Below are 16157 nucleotides of genomic sequence, written 5' to 3'. Positions count from 1 at the left end.
ATAGCCTAACAATCAGCTTAAATTGTACGACTTTTGAAAGCTTTTAACACCAGAATGTTGGCATAAAAGTGTTGGCAAAACAGGGCTTACCGTATATACTTAAAAACAAACTAAATTCTTCTCTTGCCTGCAAAATCTCTCTAAGAACCAGAGAGGCCATTGCTAAACTATGGACCTAAGAATGCATCTTAACCAAAGATCCTAATCTCATTATGAAGGAATTCCTTCAGTTCTATTTGAAATTGCCTACTCCCTCTGCCCCCTCTCAAAACACCTTGCAGATATATTTATAGTCCCTGAGGTCACCCCCACTTTTTTCTTAGATCCAGAGCATTGCGATTTAATGGAAGCAGCCATCTCAGAGGAGGTTGTCTGGGCCATTAAACTTGAAAAATCTTCCTAGGCCCGACAGGTTGACTAATCATTATATATATATAAAAAATTGCTGCTATTTTAGTCCCCCAACTACACTACTCATAAAAAGTTAGAGTTATTTGGCTTTCAATTGAAATTTCAGTATGATCCTACAATTCACTCTAACCTTTTCTGGTGAACTTAATTTGACCTCTAAACTTTTGGATGCACATGTCCAACTGTTCAGTGTTTCACTACTTTTTAAACAACTTTCTGCTCTTTAACAAGCAGCTTAATGGAAAAATTCACAAGTGTTTGATCCATTAATCGCCTAATAAATTTCGGGGTACAAGTGAATTGGTATTTAAACAGTTCTCCTCATCATGCTGTTCACATTTTGACATTGTGAGACCAAGAGGACACCTAACAATTGGTGAACCATACATCACAACTTTGCTGAGCTTCAAGCAGGATGTTCTCAGATGGAAGTGGCCACTGAGCTTAGAGTGCCACAGTATCAACAGGTTGCAACAGATATACAGAGAGACTGGAAGCTACAGAAAGACATAGAGGAGGATGCCTTTTGGCCACATCCCCCATTGATGACTGCTGCATTTTGAACAATGCCCTTTGGAAATGAATGATGAATGTCACATAACTCCAGGCAAATTAAGGGAGGAGAGAGGCACTCAAGTTTCACGTAAGACCATTCAATACTGTTTACATCAGCATGGTCTGTGCGCTATACAATATGCAAAGGTACCTGACCACACCACCAGGCACAGATATCATCGTCTTGCTGGAAAAGGGACTAGTGGCCCTCAGTGCTGTTCATTGATGAAAGTTGATTCCTGTTAGGCAGAAATGATAGTTGCCAACAATGTAAGAGATATCATGGAGAGCGCTATGTATCAGCCACTGTTGCCACCAGACGAGTATTTGTTAGTGGTGTGGACAGGTGTCTCTAGTCAATACAGAACTGCACTACACATTGTGAAAGGTACAGTGACAAGCCCCTACTACTGGAATAACATCATTAAACCAGTCATTGTGTCTCTGTATGAACATCATAATTTCTTCTTCATGGGTGACAATGCTCCAGCTCATCGAAGTCACATCATTAGGGAACAGCTGCTGGAGACTGGGATACCTCAAATGGAGCAGCCTGCACATTCTCAAGACCTGACCCCATAAAAAAACTATGAGATCAATTGATTCGCCATGTAGGTGCCCGTAACTCTAACACAGAACCTGAATGACCTGAGGGCTGCCCTTCAAGAGGAGTGGGATGCCATGTCTCAGCAGACAGTAACTCCACTTCTGAACAGCATGAGATGTCGTTGTCGAGTTGTAATTGAAGCTCAAGGCCACATGACAAAATATTGAGACATTTACATTTTTTGGGAAATACCACTGTTGTTGGCTTTTATTTCAATAAATTGTTTGAGATGAGGAAATAACCATTGCATGCCTCTACTTAAATGCTCTACTTTCATGATAAAATATCACTTTAGAGTGAACTTTTTATGTTTCACCTACATTTCACCCAAAAGCCAAACATTCTAGATTTTTTTGTGAGATTATATATATATATATATATATATATATATATATATAAAAAAAAATAAATCACAAAATATATATAAATACTGTATATAGACAGTATATACATACACACACATATACGTACACAGTATATACATATACACTATATCTTCTTTAAGTAGTGTAGCTACTTTTTTTAATCACTTGAGCGCTGATGGATGCTTGGGACCCTTTTTTTAATTTTGCCACATTTATGTAATACCCAAGCCAAATAAAGATCACATTGCCTGAGAAAATTAATGGTCCAGTTCATTAACACTGATCTTAAAATCCTTACCAAAAGGGTGGGCTGGGACATGCAAGGAACATAGGGAGGCTAGGAGTAATAATTGTGTTAATAGTATTAAATGACTACTGGCAAATGCAATACGTCTTGCAAACAAAATGAATGAATTGGAGTCTCTTATGTCAACCATGGATTATGATGTGGTGGGCATTACGGAAACCTGGCTGGATGAAAGCCATGACTGGGTGACAAACTGAGAAGGTTATACTACATTCAAGAAGGACCGGAAAGACAAAAGGTGGTGGGGTGTGTATATTTATCAAATCTAACCTAAAACCTGTGTTGAATGATGACATTGGGGGGAGCTGCAACAATGTACAGTCAGTATGGATAAATGTACATGGGGTGGAGAATAATGGAAAAATGCTAATTGGAGTTTGCTATAAGCCTCCTAACATACCTTACCTTATAGAAGTTGTCCAGTTACCAAAACTGTTTGGTTTTTTTTCTGATAAATCTTGCTAATATGTGTCCCTCAACACATCTATTATGTTTTTTCAGCAAAATTACCTTTTATTGTGCACTAGCAGCACATGCTCATTGCTGGCTCCATCTCTGATGGGGTTAATCTCTCCTCTGACTTCCTGTGTTCAGTTCCTACAAGTCCCAGAATTCTTTGTGGCTCTAGGGCGGTGTCTAGCTTATCTAACACACCCACTGTGTCTAACACCCCCCTCAGCTCTCCACCCAAAGCCTCCTCCCTGCCTCTTCCCTGTGTGGATGCACTGAGAGAAATCACAGAGACAGCAGCAGCTCCCAGCTCTGCACAACCAGGGGAAGTGTGTGTGTGTGAGTGTGTGTGTGAGTGTGCATAGAAATTATGATTATTAGTCGGCGCAACATGTGAAAAAAATAATTGGGGAAAAAAAAGTGACGGGGTGATGAGATTGCTTTTTTCCCTCTTGCCTAGTCTGTGTGTCGTCTGTATCATCCGCAAATCGCATATGACCGGATCCTGTGGATTAAATGTGTAGTGCATGCAACCGTTATTTTACCGGATCCTTCTGCAGCGGGACACAGAATTTATCGGCCGTCGCTGGAGTCAGCTGACTCCTGATCTCACAGCCCGCACACACTGCAATAGCTGCAGGTGGGCTCATTCACATGACCGTTCCGTTTGTCCTGGTCAGTTCCTGTTTTTTTGCGGCCCCACGGACAGAAGCATCTTTTCAATGTCTTTTGTGTAGGATCGGATGGTACACGGTAGCACTTCCATGTGCATCCAATCCTACAAAAAAAAAAAAATACATCGGATGCCGTATGTCCGCTCCGTTATTATGCAACATGTCCTATTCTGTTCCGTAATAACGAACCGTGACTCAATACAAGTCAATGGGTCCGCAAAATTCCCGGAAGCACTTCCATGTGACTTCCGTTGGGTGCCCGTGCAGTCAGTGTCCCGCTCCAGCCCCAGCCCCGCGGCTGCCCGCTCAGCAGTGTCAGCAGCGGCCCGCACTGCAGTGTCAGCAGCCGCGGGGATGACAAGCGCTACCGTCAGGAGGTTAGTAAGTTCATTACCTACGGTGATGAAGTCCTGCCCTCCTGACGTCAGCGGTCGTCACTGCCTTCTATGTCCGCCGCTTGTCACAATACCTCTCGCTGTCGATCCGAGACTGTGACTAGTGGTGACGTGCCACTCGCGATACTTTGTTTGTGAAGGCGGCGGTCATTGAACTCGGTGACAGCGCTGCTGTCAGGAGTTCAGCTATCATCGCAGGTAATATACCTCGCTAACCTCTTGATAGCAGCACTCGTCATGCCCTGCAGTGACCTGGGCTGACCTATTGATGTTAGCTCAGGTCACTGCACGGCTCTCCCAGCAAATAGGGAATGTTCTGTTCTTCATTGACTGGGACATTGACTATGGTATGGATCATCGTGGGACCCCCTTGTATTACACCAGACCTGGATTTGTTTTTCTTTCTAATAAATTGGTGAAAGAGGGAATGTGTTGGGGAGTGTTTTTTCCAAATAAAAATGTTTGTTGTCTATTTTTTTTTTTATTACTGCCTGGGTTGGTGATGTCGGGTATCTGATACACGCCTGACATCACTAACTCCAGGGCTTGATGCCAGGTGACATTACACATCTGGTATTAACCCCATATATTACCCCGTTTGCCACCGCACGAGGGCAACGGGATGAGCTGGCGCGAAGCACCAGGACTGGCACATCTAATGGATTTGCTACTTCTGGGGCGGCTGCAGCCTGCTATTTTTAGGCTGGGGAGTGTCCAATAACTGTGAACCTCCCTAGTCTGAGAATACCAGACCACAGCTGTTTACCTTGGCTGGTGATCCAATTTCGAGGGACCTCGTGTTTTTTGTTTTAAATCATTTATTTAATTTAAAATAACAGCGTGGGGTGCCCTCTGTTTTGGATTACCGCCAAGGTGAAGCTGCCAGCTGTGGTTTGCAGGCTGCAGCCGTTTGCTTTACCCTAGCTGGCTACCAAAAATAGGGGGACCGCATGTCATTTTTTTTTATTATTTATTTATTTTTTGGCTAAATACAAGACTAAGCACCTTAGTGCCACATGAAAGTCACAAAAGGGTGCCAGCTTAAAATATGCAGAGGATGGGACATTATATATGTCTTTCTTATCTATCTAGCCCTCTATTCATTCATTCATTCAACCTTCTATCCCTCTGTCTCTATATCTATCTATCCATCTCTATATCTACTCATCTATTTATCTTTCTTGCTGCTTCCGTTTTTTGCGGTCCGCAAAAAAAACGGAAGGCACGCAGATGTCACACGGATGCATCCGTGAAAAAAAAGGACTGTTTTTTGTGGGCCGCAAAAACGGAACAGTCATGTGAATGTAGCCTTAACAGCAGTCACTGCCTGCTGCCGATCACATGTGACCGTGTGCGGGCTGTGTGTGCGGGCTGTGTGTACAGGAGTTCAGCTGAATTCAGATCAGCTGACTCAAGTGTCGGCCGATCAGGCTGGGGCCACACGGGGATTACTGCGATCCCCTCGCATTACACTTGGCTCACGCTCAGTACAGCAGAGCTGAGTGTCATGCGTGTGTCCCTGCGACTGAGATCCGACTGTGCGAGCAGACCTCAGCTGCGGGGGGCGGTCCGCCACTCGAGGGGTGGGCCAGCACTGAGGAGGGGTGGGAGGGATTTCTCTCCCTCTCTCTTCCGTAGTCCACCGATGTACCGCAAGTGCAGTGCGATTTTTCTCTCACCCCATAAACTTGAATGGGTAAAAGAGAGAGTCTTGCATTACAGTTGCAGCATGCTGCGACTGTTTTCTCGGTCCAATTAGGGCTGAGAAAATAATCGCTCATGTGTGCTGACACACAGGCTAATATTGGTCCGAGTGGAATGCGATGTTTTATCGCACTCCACTCGCACTGTTTTTCTCGCCATGTGGCTTAGACCTTACTTGTTCTATGTCCCCCTGCATCCATCGCAGCATGTGCAGGATGGAGTTCAGCTGAGTTCAGATCAGCTAACTCCACTGCTGGACTGAACTCCGCTGACCTCACAGCCCGTACACACTGCAATGGATGCAGGGGGACACAGAACAAGTAATCGGCCGACACTGGAGTCATCTGATTACTTGGGATGAATTGAGCAGTAAAATGCTCTGGTGCTCGATGGGCGAAGCCCATGTCGATTTTTTTTTTTTTAAAAATTCATTAAAAATAAAAAAAGAAAAAAAAAAAGAAAAATCACATTGTTTGTGGCCTCCCGCTGCATTTTCTATTGCTAAGGGTAACCCTGCTTGGTGTTACTTTCACTGGCAATAGAAATCCAGGGAAGCATTTTTTTCTTTTTTTTTTATAAAGGTTTTTGCCTGAAAACTTTTTTAAAAAAATGACGTGGGCTTCGCCATATTATCAAATCTCATCTCCACCACACAGGACAAGTTTGCATCTGTTATAGTTTTGGAGAAAATTATGGTCATTTCATTTATGCGCGAAATGTCTTCAAATTGGTATTATATTGCATTTGGCACATGGTGACGATTATCTCGAGAGTGCAAAGTAGCCAAATGAAACTTTTACTGGATTTCCACTTATTTTATCAAATCTCATCTCCACCACACAGGACAAGTTTGCATCTGTTATAGTTTTGGAGAAAATTGTGGTCATTTCATTTATGCGCGAAATGTGTTCAAATTGTTTTTTTTATTGCATTTGGCGCATGGTGACGATTATCTCGAGAGTTCCAAGTAGCCAAATGATACTTTTACTGGATTTCCACTTATTTTTATCAAATCTCATCTCCACCACACAGGACAAGTTTGCATCTGTTATAGTTTTGGAGAAAATTGTGGTCATTTCATTTATGCGCGAAATGTCTTCAAATTGGTATTGTATTGCATTTGGCACATGGTGACGATTATCTCGAGAGTGCAAAGTAGCCAACTAACCAACACAAAGCTACACCTAGCTCCAGCCCACACTCCTCTCAACTTGAACTACAGCTAAATCTGCTTGTTTTCCCGCCCCGGACTGTCTAGACCCCTGGGTGGGCGTGTCCCAACCTCCTGGTAACGCCCGCTGGTGTGTCTATCTGTCCCTAAGGGGGGGTGACTAGGGTTTCTGGTCGGCTGTATGTTTTCTAATGAGGGAACGGTGTTATGCGGGGGCCTAACTGTGACTACCTGGTTTTGCCAGGGCGTCACATTTCCCCTTGGTTTCATACAGACCGTCCGCGGGCTGTCCGACCACCACCATTTATTGAGATAAAAAAGAATAAAAAACAGTTTACAATTATAATAACATATTTACAATAAGCATATTTGGTTTTCTTCCCTTACGGGAGGCAGGTTACTTAAACGTTGCACATTTAAAACCGGGACGGGACGGACCGGGTCCCTCTCACCTCACCCACCCAAAACAACTTAGCCCTGATGCCACCTCTAAAACACAGGTTGGCACCCCTTGCCGAAGTCTAGGGTAGGTCCGGGTGTTGCCCAGGTAAAAAGTTCCTTACCCAGCAGTCTTTTTCAGGGACTCCACGTCCAGGGGACCCCTGACCCGGAGGTTAGTCACCGGTTTTGCTGGTGACTTGGCCTCGGCAGACTCTACCGCAGGCCCTTCCTCCAATCAGCCTCTCCAGAGACTGCGGCAGGTGAGAAGGTTGGGCAGGGACTATTTACAAAACCCAAAAGTTTCTGGGCTGGCTCGCAAGTTCACGGCCATTGTCTTTTTAACTTTCAAACGGGAGTTTTAAGGCACACACGGTCCCAACGGGAACTTTAACTGGGGATAGCCGGGAACCGCTACCTAAACATTATAATCTGGTGACAACCTCAGTTGATTGGCATTCATTCACATTCATATTTTCACAATGAACAGACACCACTCACTAGATTGCGGTCTCCCTGTACCTAAGTGGTGGCTGACCCAAGTTAGGGCATGTGGACCTTCTGGGCTCTCTAGGTTAACATGGAACCGGTGGGGGAGAGGGAAGTACAGACCCCTCTTCCCCAACGTCAGGTATGGCTGGCAGAGACCTACGGGGGCGGGGTGTAGGTGCACTGCTGACAGGCTCTTCTGGCGCTCTATCTTCCACGGGTTGTGGGAACATGATAACGGGAAAAATCACCGCTCCATTCTGCATAGGCCAATCAGCCGGAAAATCACCCATTACAGTGTGGATCACCTCTTTCCGCCGCTCCACGTTCGTTGTAGGAGAAGGGACCTCTTCCACCATCTTCAGGGGTTCTGGACACTTCTTCAGGTGGTCCCTGGAAACAGTGGCCGTAGTCTTCCCCTGATCACGACTAACAAGGTATGTTTTCTGGTCTTCCCATCCACTGGGTTGGATAACATAAGGGGTCCTCTCCTACTGGTCATCTAGCTTGTGCGTTCTTCTTTTCCTCTTCAGTACCACATCTCCGGGTACAAAGGGGGCAGCCCGAAATCGTCTGTTAAAGTGCTGCTCTTGCCTCTCTCTGCTCTGGCGCAGGTTCCTTTCTACATATTCCTGGATCTGCCGGTACTGCTTCTGTCGCTTGACGTCCCAATTGGCAGTGGGGGAGATGGTTTCAGGTACCTGGACGTCTAATTCTAGATCCACTGGCAACTTCCCAGGCTGTGCCCTCATCAGGTACGCAGGCGTGCACTTAGTGGAGCTGCAGGGTATATTGTTGTACATGTCTACCAAGTCAGGCAACTTCTCGGGCCACAAGTTTCTTTCTTCCACAGGCAGGGTTTTGAGGAGGTTGAGAACCAAATGTTTCATTTTCTCACACATCCAGTTAGTCTGGGCATGGTAGGCCGTGGTCCGGATCTTCTTGCAGCCATACAAGTTGCAGAATTCTTGAAAAACCTCTGCCTCGAAGGCCGGGCCTTGGTCGGTAAGCACCTTCTCCGGGTAGCCATGCGGCCGGCCGAAGTACTCCTGGAAGACTCTTGCTGCAGTGCGGCCTGTTAGATCCTTGACAGGGACCACCACCATGAACCAGTAGTAGTGGTCTACGATGGTCAGGGCGTACGTATATCCGCTCCGGCTAGGCGTGAGCTTTACATGGTTGAAGGCAACCAGCTCCCATGGCTGGCGGGTGACAATTGGCTGCAGCGGGGCCTTTTGACTGGTTTCGTCCCGTCTTCTCAGCGCACAGGGACCACACTCTCTGCACCAGGCCTCTTCGGACTCTCTCATCCCACTCCAGTAGAAGCGCTCTCTCAGCAGCATCTTCAGCTTCTTCCAGCCGAAATGTCTGGCCCCGTCATGATAAGCCTTCAGACCCATGGGTACGTATGCCTGCGGCACCACCAGCTGGCGGACCTTCTCATGCGTCTTCAGGTTGATTAATCCCTGATAGAGCTTGCCTTGTTGCAAGTAGAGGCGGTCCCTTTCCTTCTGTGCTTCGGAGGAGGCGGTAGGCTCTAATCTGTAGGCATCTTGGGAGATCATTGTTTTGACTAGCCAGACCGCGGGTTCCTGATCTTGAGCTTCTCTCCACCCTTGGCGAGGTAACGGGTCAAAGTTCGCTTGCTGCTAGCCAACAAAAGGCTTTTCGTCCCTTGGCTGATGGAACGCGGGCAGCTCAACTTCCTCCAAGCCATCTTCCTCCACCCCTTTATCGAATAGGTGCGGCATCCGGGACAAGGCATCCGCGTTGGTGTTCTTGCGGCCGGCCCTGTACTTAATGGTGAAGTCATAGTTGGCTAACCGGGCTACCCAGTGCTGTTCCAGGGCCACCAGTGTTGCCGAGTCCAGGTGTGTCAACGGGTTGCTGTCCGTATAGGCGGTGAACTTCGCTGACGCCAGGTAATGTTTGAACCTCTCCGTTATCGCCCAGATGAGTGCCAAGAACTCCAACTTAGATAAAAAGAACCTGCAGACAAAAAAGGGCAATAGGGTCTTACCCTGACAGACAGGGGGTGATAAAGGAGATGATCCTACTCACCAAAGATGGTTGTGAAAGGCACAACTCCTGTAACAGCATAAATCCGGATCAAAGGCAGCAGTACCCCAGGTGGCTGATAACAGAGAGAAATTGTAGAATGGGGCTTTGTAAACCGCGCCAAAGATCACAGATGAAATCTTGGATTAATGTAAACTTTTTATTCTTGCACAGGTCTACGCGTTTCAGGAGACTCTGCTCCCTTCCTCATGACCAAACAGGCATAAGTTACATCAGATCCCTGGGAGTTCGGGAGTCCTGCCATTCTTGGTCTGTCCCACGAGGAGGTCCTGCATGGGAGCGGCCATTTTGGTGTATCCTTTGATGAAGCGACGGTAGTAGCCCACCAAGCCCAGGAACTGCCGCACCTCTTTAACCGTGGAAGGCTGCTGCCAACTCTGGATGGCCGTGATTTTCTCGAGGTCCGGGGCCACACCTTCGGCGCTCACCACATGCCCGAGGTACTGCACTCTGGGCTTCAACAGATGGCGCTTGGAGGGCTTCAATTACATCCCATATTTGGAGAGGGCTTCAAATACTTCCACGAGGTATCCACAACTATCACGGATGACCCCTGCCTCCTTCATGTTCCTCAACATGTCTTTGGCGCAATGGTAATGTGCAGGTGGAATCGGCCTGTACCTCTCTTTGATAGGTGGGTGTGTGCCGGTGGGAATATGGTGCTGAACCCCCTTAATCCTCCCAAAATCTAACGGGTGTTTACTGAATACCTGCTCATACTCTTGCACTACCCGGTACACCCCTTCCTTGTGATGTGCGGGCGTGGATTCGGTGCCTACATGTAGTTCCTGACACCACTCCAATAACTGTTCGGAGGGGGTATCACTGCCTGGCTGTGATGTGGTGATAGTGGAGGTTGCTGCGTAGATGGCGTCTGCGTCTACAGTGAATAATTTAGCAATAGTGGCGTAGCGGGGTAGCCTAACCTCTTCCTCTCCCTCTCCGCAGTTCATCACTCTCACTGGCACTCATCCCTTCTTGACATCAATCACCCCCCTGGCTGCCATCAGTGTGGGCCAATGCTCGGAAGGCAGAGGCTCCACCACTGCCGTGTAATCCTGTCCACGGGGGCCCAATGCCACTCTGCACCAAATCATCATTTCACTCCGTGGAGGCACCACTGGAGGCGCTACATCCATTACTCGCACGCCACCAATCTCTCCACCCGACATGTTCACTTGTTGCCGCTGCAGGAGGGCCCGGATTTCACGTTGCAGAGCCCTCTGCTGCCCCCCTCCTGCTGTGACAGACAGTTGTTGCAATAGGTGCAGCACTTTCCCCATGCAGTTCTCGATCACATTGGTCCCTAGGACCATTTTTGGGTTACGGTCACTGGGGTCATTCTGCACTATGATTAGCCCTTGCTGTTTCAGCTCCACCCGCCCCACCTTCAAGGCTACCTCCTTAAACCCCACCTGGGTCATAGGGAGTCCATTGGCTGCAATGATGGTCAAACTGGCGTCTGGGCGGGTGAGCTCACTATCAGACCAATATTGCTTGTACAGTATATAGGGCATAGTCGTTACCTGCGAACCGGTGTCAAGAAGGGCGTAGGTCGGGATACCGTCCACAGCAAGGGAGATGATGGGGCGGCCTCCAACGTATCAATCACGCCAGTTAGCTGGGCCTTGAGGGTCTATTCCTGAGGATTGGCCCTTGGCCTCAGGGGTTGCTCGTTTAAAGGACACCAGCGAGAGTAGTGACCAGTCTTGTTGCACTTGTAGCAGACGGGTGGTCCATACCGGCTGTCGTTGTTCTTCCTCCGCTGCATCCACGGGACATCCTCCGGGCTGTTGGCGAGCTGTATCTTCTCCGCTGGCTTGGCTTTCGGTGGTAGCTGTAAGGCGGCGAGGATCCTGGCGACGTCATCACTCAGGCGCTGGACTTGTGATGACAGGTCCTTTGGAGTCCCGGCCGCTGCCGCGAGAGCTGGCAGGGTCAAAAAGGGGGCTGCTACCGAGACGGGAGCGGTATCAGCTGGCCAGGACGGTGGGTTGGGGGCACCAGCACTACCAGCACCTGTAGTGCTTTAATGCAAATAAAAGAAAGGAGAAACATCCAGCTCTTCAGGCGAGGAAAGCCATGGTCTTTATTTCAGCATGCAGACAACGGATGACATGACCAGCACAGCACTACGTATTTCAGGTGAAACAATCACCCTTAATTCATGATTAAGGGTGATTGTTTCACCTGAAACACGTAGTGCTGTGCTGGTCATGTCATCCGTTGTCTGCATGCTGAAATAAAGACCATGGATTTGCTCGCCTGAAGAGCTGGATGTTTCTCCTTTCTTTTATTTGCAATATCGGGCTGTGGCAGTGCCTGTCCGTGCTCCAGGGGGAGGCCAGGAGTGAGCGTGTACACGGTGAGCTGATATACATAAATTGGAGTGCTTTAATGGCCCGATCTTTTAGGACCGCAAAGCTCAAGTCCGAGTGCTCCAGAGACCACAGCCGTAGTTGTTTACGATCTTCAGCGGACCCTAGCCCCTGCAGGAACTGCTCTACCAGCATTTTGTTGTTCTCGTCCTCGGTAATAGAATCCACCTGCTTCAGGGTGCATAGGGCAGTCTGCAGCCTCAAGGCATAATCTCGGATGCTGTCCTGCGGGCACTGTCGGCAGTTAAAGAACTGCATCCGCAACTCCGATTCAGTGCGGGTTTCAAAAGCACCCTGTAGTTTGTCGAAGATGGCGGTTACTGAGATCCGGTCGGTGTCTGCCCAGGTCTCCACCTCCTGCTCAGCGGCGCCAGTCAGCTGCCCGAGTAACACAGATGCCCGCTGCTTGCCAGTCTTGGCATGCAAATCGAGGATAGTTCAGATTTTCTTCCTGAACATCTGCGGGGCATCAGGTTTCCCATCCTACTGGGGTAGCCAGGCAGCACTGGGCACGTATGGCAAGGAGATCGGCATTACCTGGGTGACCGCCGGAACCACAGCTCCCCCCGCTCCTGCGACCTGAGAGGGAGCCACCACATTTCCGTCATCGGCCACATCCGTGGCCGCCGCGCCAGCGGCCGGCGCCACTCCGACATCGGGGTTAGGCGCAGACATGTTCCCGCTGTTCCCCCTTGGTCATTTCCGGCACTTCTTTCTGCGGCCTGTTAGTTTCGTTTTTACAACTTCGGGGCTTCGGCTTTCGCACCCTTTTCTCGGGGAAGAAGACGCTGGGCTGTAGTTTTCGCGCCAAAAATGGCAGCAAGATGGCGACTTCTGAAGATTTTGCAACGGATCACCGCTGACTGTCCAATACAAGGCGCACTTCCACAAGGTAAGTGGATGGGTAAGTATCCTGTTCATGACGCCAGGTTTCGGGGTGTGCCGCCCCCGTGCCAGCAGCCGGCGCTGCTCGGATCCAGGCCTTCAGGGGTGATGGCTTGAGGGTCTCCGGACCCGGGGGTCTCGCGGACATGCTGAATAAATGGAGGGGACGTAGATGTACGGGCTAGGCCAGTCATGGCGAACCTTTTACAGGCCGAGTGCCCAAACTGAAGCCCATTTTTTTTTCCGAAGTGCCAACCAATCCTATTATGTAAATAATTGATTTTAACCTTACCTTTGCAGTCTTCTCTTCTCTTCAGCAGGGGGCATCACGCTCATGCATGCTTACCACACATTGAAGCTGAGCCCCTGCTCTTTCCAGACACAGCAGTTGGATTGAGCTGTCTGGAAAAAATTGCAGCATATTAGACAGAGATTTTAGCATGGAATGCAATCAGATTTCACCCTGTTATCCACATCTATATTTCAAAGTCTGGACATCTTGAAATCCCATAAAGACGTACGAGTTGCTCCCCTCCCCCTTCATTGTGTAGTTCTGTCCCCCTTCCTGGCCACTTAAACATGTCCCCCATCCGGATATATATTTCCTACATTCTGGTATATTTGTCCCCATCATGGCCCCATCCTGGTAAATGTACCCCATTCCTGGTAAATGTCCTCCACTCTGGTAAATGTACCCCATCTTGGTAAATGTACCCCATCCTGGTAAATTTACCCCATCATTGTAAATGTATCCCATCCTGGCATGTTCCTCCATGCTGTTAAATGACCCCATCCTGGTAACTGTACCTCATCCAGGCATGTTCGCTTATCCTGGTAAATGTATCCTTTCCTGGTAAACATACCCCATCCTGCTAAACGTTCCCCATCCTGGCATTTGTCCTCATCCTGGCATGTTCATGTACCCCCATCCTGGAATATTTCCCCCATCCTTTCATGTTTCCCCCCATCCTGATAAATGTATCCCCCAACCTGGTAAATGTACCCCTTATTGGCATGTTCCCCTTCCTGCTAAATGTACCCCATCCTGGCATGTTTCCCCCCATCCTTGCAGCCATGTTCCCCCCATCCTTGCAGCCATGTTTACTGCCATCCTTGCAGTCATGTTTACCCCCATCTTTGCATGTTTCTCTCCATCTTTGCACGTTTCCCCCATCTTTGCACGTTTCCCCCATCTTTGCACGTTTCTCTCCATCTTTGCATGTTTCCCCCATCCTTGCAGCCATGTTTGCCCTGTGCTCTGTATGCCCCGTGCTGTTTGCCCCGTGCTCTGTATGCCCCGTGCTCTGTATGCCCTGTGCTCTGTTTGCCCCTGTGCTCGGTTTGCCCCCGTGCTCGGTTTGCCCCCGTGCTTGGTTTACCCCCGTGCTTGGTTTACCCCCGTGCTTGGTTTGTTTGCCCCCGTACCCTGTTTGCCCCCATGCTCTGTATGCCCCGTGCTCTGTATGCCCCGTGCTCTGTATGCCCCGTGCTCTGTATGCCCCGTGCTCTGTTTGCCCCTGTGCTCTGTATGCCCCGTGCTCTGTTTGTTTGCCCCCGCACTCTGTTTGCCCCCGTGCTCTGTATGCCCCGTGCTCTGTATGCCCCGTGCTCTGTATGCCCCGTGCTCTGTATGCCCCGTGCTCTGTTTGTTTGCCCCGTGCTCTGTTTGTTTGCCCCGTGCTCTGTTTGTTTGCCCCGTGCTCTGTTTGTTTGCCCCGTGCTCTGTTTGTTTGCCCCGTGCTCTGTTTGTTTGCCCCGTGCTCTGTTTGTTTGCCCCGTGCTCTATTTGTTTGCCCCGTGCTCTGTTTGTTTGCCCCGTGCTCTGTTTGTTTGCCCGTGCTCTGTGTGCCCCGTGCTCTGTATGCCCCGTGCTCTGTTTCTTTGCCCCGTGCTCTGTATGCCCCATGCTCTGTTTGCCCGGTGATCTGTATGCCCCGTGCTCTGTATGCCCCGTGCTCTGTGCTCTGTATGCCCCGTGCTCTGTTTGTTTGCCCCGTGCTCTGTTTGCCCGGTGCTCTGTCCGTGCTCAGTTTGCCCTGTGCTCTGTTTGTTTGCCCTGTGCTCTGTTTGTTTGTCCCGTGCTCTGTTTACCCCGTGCTCTGTTTGTTTGCCCCGTGCTCTGTTTGCTTGCCCCGTGCTCTGTTTGCTTGCCCCGTGCTCTGTTTGCTTGCCCCGTGCTCTGTTTGCTTGCCCCGTGCTCTGTTTGTTTGCCCCGTGCTCTGTTTGTTTGCCCCGTGCTATGTATGCTCCGTGCTCTGTTTGCCCCGTGCTCTGTTTGCCCCGTGCTCTGATTGCTTGCCCCGTGCTCTGTATGCCCCGTGTTCTGTTTGCCCCGTGCTCTGTATGCCCCGTGCTCTGTATGCCCCGTGCTCTGTATGCCCCGTGCTCTGTATGCCCTGTGCTCTGTTTGCCCGGTGCTCTGTATGCCCCGTGCTCTGTATGCCCCGTGCTCTGTTTACCCTGTGCTCTGTTTGTTTGCCCCGTGCTCTGTTTGTTTGCCCCGTGCTCTGTTTGTTTGCCCCGTGCTCTGTTTGTTTGCCCCGTGCTCTGTTTGTTTGCCCCGTGCTCTGTATGCCCCGTGCTCTGTTTGCGCCGTGCTCTGTTTGCCCTGTGCTCTGTTTGTTTGCCCCGTGCTCTGTATGCCCCGTGTTCTGTTTGCGCCGTGCTCTGTTTGCACCGTGCTCTGTTTGTTTGCCCCGTGCCCTGTTTGTTTGCCCCGTGCTCTGTTTGTTTGCCCCGTGCTCTGTTTGTTTTCCCCGTGCTCTGTTTGTTTGCCCCGTGCTCTGTTTACCCCGTGCTCTGTTTGCTTGCCCCGTGCTCTGTATGCCCCGTGTTCTGTTTGCCCCGTGCTCTGTATGCCCCGTGCTCTGTATGCCCCATGCTCTGTATGCCCCGTGCTCTGTTTGTTTGCCCCGTGCTCTGTATGCTCCGTGCTCTGTTTGCCCAGTGATCTGTATGCCCCGTGCTCTGTATGCCCCGTGCTCTGTTTGCCCCGTGCTCTGTTTGCCCGGTGCTCTGTATGCCCCGTGCTCTGTTTGCGCCGTGCTCTGTTTGTCTGCCCCGTGCTCTGTATGCCCCGTGCTCTGTATGCCCCGTGCTCTGTATGCCCCGTGCTGTTTGCCCCGTGCTCTGTTTGCTTGCCCTGTGCTCTGTATGCCCCGTGCTCTGTATGTCCCATGCTCTGTATGCCCCGTGCTCTGTATGCCCCGTGCTCTGTATGCCCCGTGCTCTGTTTGCCCCGTGCTCTGT

General features: G+C 49.6%; 1 protein-coding gene across 7 annotated transcripts in view; it reads right to left on the bottom strand.

Annotated features, from left to right (window-relative positions):
- Window positions 1–16157, bottom strand: part of PDE4DIP (phosphodiesterase 4D interacting protein) — a 1984767-nt gene that overhangs the window by 1211159 nt on the left and 757451 nt on the right. The window lies entirely within an intron of this gene.

The sequence above is a fragment of the Anomaloglossus baeobatrachus genome, chromosome 8 (assembly GCF_048569485.1).
Source record: "Anomaloglossus baeobatrachus isolate aAnoBae1 chromosome 8, aAnoBae1.hap1, whole genome shotgun sequence".
Taxonomy (NCBI): domain Eukaryota; kingdom Metazoa; phylum Chordata; class Amphibia; order Anura; family Aromobatidae; genus Anomaloglossus; species Anomaloglossus baeobatrachus.
Note: the sequence above shows the minus strand (reverse complement) of the source record. Positions and strands in the feature narration are given on the sequence as shown.